The following is a 5891-nucleotide window of genomic DNA, read 5'->3' on the forward strand; positions in this document are numbered from 1 at the left end:
AAGTATTCTAATGGAGAGCAATTCAATGGAAATGAAGTCTCACATTCAAAGTACATTCCTTTGAATATCCTTCTTGCATTAAGTTTTCTAATCTTACACAGATTTGAAGAATAACTTCCACCTATGGAAACATTCCCATATTCCCATTTTGACTATCACTTCTGAACAAGAGTTGCCTCTTTTCAGAATATGTCAATATGGTCCTTTCAAAAAATTAACACTATACTTCCAACCGTCCATGAACATCCAATCTTTGGTAAACCTCATATTGTTCTCGACAATTGCTTAATCACTTTAGTCATATCCAATTCTAGTACTTTTTTCCCTCTTAATTCCCTAAACATTTAGAAAGATTAGAACAAATGAATATTATAGCACATGTAATCGAACTTATATCTGAAGCATATGGGACACGATTCATGATGTCTCACATAAAGACATGATACCAAATATTGGTTGTTCATGGACGGTTGGAAGTATAGTGTTAATTTTTTGAAAGGACCATATTGACATATTCTGAAAATAGGCAACTCTTGTTCAGAAGTGATAGTCAAAATGGAAATATGGAAATGTTTCCATAGGTAGAAGTTATTCTTCAAATCTGTCAAGAGTTGCCTCTTTTCAGAATATGTCAATATGGTCCTTTCAAAAAATTAACACTATACTTCCAACCGTCCATGAACAACCAATCTTTGGTAAACCTCATATTCTTGTCGACAATTGCTTAATCACTTTAGTCTTATCCAATTCTAGTACTTTTTCCCTCTTAATTCCTTAAACATTTAGAAAAATTAGAACAAATGAATATTATAGCACATGTAATCGAACTTATATCTGAATCATATGGGACACGATTCATGATGTCTCACATAAAGACATGATACTAGACTAGTCTTTTGCTATAATATTTCCATTACTATTTGCCATGTCTCATAATTCAGATTATGAAAAGTGATGTCGTAATCATAATCGAATTTTTAGAACGCAAATAATGTTCCCATATATAGAATTTTCCATATGTTGAACCAATCCAACATAACATTCATATATATATACTTGACTAAATTTGAATATCAATCTAAGCTTTTAGAATTGAAATGAAGTATAATTTCCTCTCCCTTAATTATAGCAAAACAACTTTTCAAACCCTACAACTTTGCAAATTTAAAACTTTTGTTTTCTATAATTAACATTGGTAACTTGAAACACTTAACATAATAATCATTCTCCCACTAGCTTGATGATTATGTCCTTATTAGTATAACACTTATGCTCCCACTAGCTCTGACATGTACTCAGAAATTAGCTGGACTTCTAGAAATCAACACTTTGTTGACTTTCTTACCAAAGTTCAGATTTCTGATATGAGATGCTTTGATAAAACTTTATCAAAGCTTCCCAAAATCATACACCTTTCCTTAGATAGCTCACATGTATGTCTAAACAATTATGAAGAGGGATGTTGTAATCATAATGTTTAGACCTTTGCCATTGTTCACAATTCGAATTATGAAAAAGATATGACGTAATCATAGACGAATTTGAGAATGCAAATATCACAATTGCTAACTATTTAAAATCTACTTAGTGAAAGCGTTTCCTCACCATCATTTTCATGAATCAAAGAAAAACCTTATGACACTTAGATTTTTATAGTGTATGTGTTCCTCTCCATGAGAATTTGTCAAAATCATAATCATAAGACAAGGTTAGTGACAAATCCAAACTCATATGGACTGAACTTGTTCAATCTTAATTTCGTGCCACTTGGTAGCACAAGGGCCTACCATGTCTTCCAAGTTTTTATGCAAACAATTGAGAACTCATAGAACTCATATGTATAGTCAACTTTAACTGGAATGGGCACAAAAATAAGAATATGTCAACACGATAGGTTACGAACCTCAAGTCGTGTGCTAGTGATAACAACAGGTTTTATTCTTGATTAGTTCTTGAACCTTTTTCAAGATCTTTAAGACTCCCACTGACCTCTCGACATATAAGTTTCTCTTTGTCAAGTACCATTACTTGACAACAAATAGTCAAAAGTTAGTGTGGTTTCTTATCAAGATAAACACTCCACTCAATTGGTATTAGTTGGTCTTTGTTTTATCCAAAACATCACAACTTACCAATTTCAAATGCATAAAAGTAAGAAACATTTTACTCTACATTTGAGGAGTGTTATAAACCGTTCTTAAGATTATATCACTCAAGGCTCGATCTCGCAGTATGACTCTAAGACTCGATTTTTGGAATGAAGTATGATTCATCTTTTGGTTTAACCATTTCAACAATTCATAATTCCTCTTCTTAGCCAAACAAATTCACCAAGATGTCCTTAGAGAATCAACTGCGATATGATTTCATAATCACTAAGATAATCATAAAACAAGATACTCAAGTACTCTCCCATCTTTTCAGATTGGAGAAACTTTTATCTTTCTATCTAATTTGATTCTTCTCATTCGTTGGCCATACATTTAAACTTTACCAATGTTTCAAAATTACACTTAAGCTTGTAAGCATAACCATATTTACTATCTTTTAGTAAATCATGACGAATGATCTTATCATTCTTTGTGGTGGACCTGATCACCGTACAACCAAGTGTACCCAATCTCCTAGTCCTTAACTTGACTCACATATTTATGTGAACAAGGAATTAGTCTTAATTTCCCAAAGATGAAAGTTCTCATTCATCATACAATAAAAGTTGCATGATTCCAAGTTTCTATCAAGCTGAAACTTAGGTGATGAGAATCTTTCCTTATTTGGTCAATTATGACACTACTACAAACAAAAGTGATATGTGCATATTTAGCTATATATTTAGTATAGATTTTAGTATTTATTGGCTAATTTATTGCAATTTATGGACAAACGGTACTTAATTGTGTTTAAATTGTAATTTCAGTCCAAAAGATATGCTCGGAAGCAAAAGGAAGCAGGAGATGCGATCGGAAGCTCGGGAACTGAAGTGAGAAGAACAAGAGCCCAATCCTGAAGGACTCGACGACTCTGAACGACTACTCGGCAAGTACCCACGAATGTTCGCAAAGCAAAACACAAAGTCCTTACCGTATACGGATTCCACAAAGAGGACTCGACTAGTCGATTATCTACTCGATGAGTAGACCCTGCTTTCTGAAATCTATAAATAGAAGTCAAAATCCCGAATTGAGGCTCTCTGGAAAACCTTGGAGGCTAAGCTGCGATTGAAGTTACTGTTGGAGCCCTAGGAACTCGAAGACCAAGTCTAAGCATCCGATTTTGGGAAGATTAGAGGCAATTCAAGTATATTCTTACTTTAACTTTTGATTGAACCATGTTTGAACCAATAGAATTCGTTTTTGAGTTCTTACTATAATTATGAACTAAAACCCTTGTCTTCTGTTTAGGGTAGATGATTTTGTGAATATGGATTGATTTTATGGTTAGGATTAATTTAATTTGGTGATATTGTTTTTTTGAGCTTGTTAAAGAACCTCATGTGTTAATTATAATTTTTTTCAGTTAATTAACCAGCATATTAAGTTGCATGAACATCTCTTAATTGCTAAATTCGTATGATTTATTTGATAACATTTTTATATGCCTAGGAATAGCGAATGTGAAACTAGGATTAACTAGAAAATAGATAAATTAATGTGTGAGCTTGTGTGATGAACCACCAACAAGAGATTAATTGAACGACCAATTTAATTAACCATTACAAGTCTTACTCAACCTGAACCAATAAACTAGGAAATTCATTAATTTAGACATCTGGCCACTACTTGAATTAATCTGTTTTCTTAGGATTAGTAATAGCGAACGTGAACCTAATCACCTTAATCGGTAGCCAAAGAAAAATTAATTCGTTGCATTTACCATAAAGTCAACCATAGGAGCAAATGATTCAAACCTAAACAGAAGTCCTCTTTATCATTGAATTTAGTTGAATTCTATTTGCATAGTTGTTAATTGTTTTCCTTAAGTGTTAGTTGAGTATTTAAGTTTCTAGTCTTGCAAAACTAGAGAAAACCCTCCTTTTATTATTTGTTTTTATTTAGATAATCCTAGTAGTTAGTCTTATAATTGTTGTTCCATGTGTTCGATATCTTGCTTACTTAAATTATACCACTAATTGACAGGTACACTGCCTTTTGTGTGTCTAATTTATATTAAAAAGTAGGATAAAACTAGTTAGTTTCACACACATCAAGTTTTTGGCGTCGTTGCCGGGGAACAACTCAATAATTAATTCTAATTTCTAGTGTTATCGCTCCTTTATGTGAGATCTATCTTGCACAAAGTTACTGCTTTAGTAATTTAGTTATTAGGTTAAGTTCTAAGTTTTCTGTTTTTAGAATTTTTGTTAAATTTTTTTCTGTTTTAGCCTTGAACTTGCCGAGTGCAATCGAAGCTACTCGGCGAGTCCACAGCTGATTTTCAGTTTCGTTATTTTTGTTCTTTTAACGCGTTTTTTTTGTTTTGATTTTAGGTTTTATATGACCCGAGGATCCAACACACCTCTAGTTTCTCCATTTGAAGACTCGGAATCTGCTCATAGGAAGAACAAAAGACAAGGTCGTTGAAGACACTAACCCACCAAAGAAATCTCCTTTCAAGGACCTTAAATCAGTCTTTGGAAAGAAGAAAAGCAAGAAAGCAGGAGATTCCAACAGTCAAAAGAGCGAAGAAAGCAAGCTTAGGAATTTTGAAGAAAACCCATTGCCAAAAGACACCGAATACGAGTATGAATACGGTTTTGAATCCGAAGAAGAATGCGACTTTAAAGGCGAACCCGCAACCACCTTGGCTAATATAGATGAAGTGACCATGGGCGAATGGAAGAAAAGAATACGTGACGATATCAGCCCAGGACTCGTGCAACCCGCAATTCCTGCAACTGCTACCTTTGAACTTAAAGGCCACATACTTGCTCAACTTAAGGAAATCCCATTCTTTGGGAAGGATCATGAAGACACATACAACCATCTTAACGAGGTCAACGACGTAGCCGACTACTTCAATGTTCCTAATGTACCTCACGACACTGTTTTACTTCGTTTGCTACCAGTCACATTTAAGGGGCTGCGAAAGATTAGTTGAAATCACTCCTTCCAGGGTCCATCACTACTTGGGCTAAAATGAAAGAAGAATTTATAGACCAATTTTCCCCTCCCTCAAAGATAACCAAGTTAAAGAAAGCCATAGCCAATTTTGAACAACAATCTGGAGAGTCACTTTATGAGGCATGGGAGAGATACAAGGGCCTATTAAGGAACTACCCACATCATGATCTAAACAGACAACAAGAAGTCTCCATTTTCTATGATGGATTCAATGTAACTACTAGGCAGCTCCTTGATTCGCAGGGACCTCTCACAAAGAAGCCACCCCCGGTGATAAAAGAATAATTGAAGAAATCTCTAAGCACTCTAGAGAATATCATGAAGTCTTAACTGGTTTCAAAGTATTTCTTTTTTTTACAAATGCCAAAGCATGACTTAACTCGAGGGGCGGTGAACTCTATTACTGATGACATGGAAGCAATGATTGAAAAATTGGAAAGCATGGACCGAAGAATGACTAAGATGGACCGATCCATCCATGCCATTAGAGTGTGATGTGAAAACTGTAGAGGGCCTCACCTTACTAAAGATTGTGACCTTGATGAGAACAGGATCCAGAAAGTACAAGTGTATTATTCAAGTGGTGATCGGTATGATGACAATTGGCAAAAACCCAACAAAGAATGGCTACCATATGATGAGTACAAGAAAGCAAGGGAGGAAAAGTATAAGCAAAAAGAAAGAGGCTTTTATCAAAAGGAGGAACTGGTGCTAGAGAAGAAATCGGATTTGGAAGACATGCTTACAAGATTTGTAGCCGCGTCCGAGAAA

The 5891-nt window shown here is 34.6% G+C and overlaps 1 non-coding gene across 1 annotated transcript; it reads right to left on the reverse strand.

Moving 5' to 3' along the window:
- Positions 1–5183: 5183 nt before the first annotated feature.
- On the reverse strand, positions 5184–5290 carry LOC145103551 (small nucleolar RNA R71). The gene has a single exon (XR_013706636.1). It is a non-coding gene; the product is annotated as a small nucleolar RNA R71 (small nucleolar RNA).
- Between the last annotated feature and the right edge of the window lie 601 nt (positions 5291–5891).

This window comes from Lactuca serriola, chromosome 4 (genome assembly GCF_051521515.1).
Source record: "Lactuca serriola cultivar US96UC23 chromosome 4, Lser_US96UC23_V15, whole genome shotgun sequence".
Taxonomy (NCBI): Eukaryota; Viridiplantae; Streptophyta; class Magnoliopsida; order Asterales; family Asteraceae; genus Lactuca; species Lactuca serriola.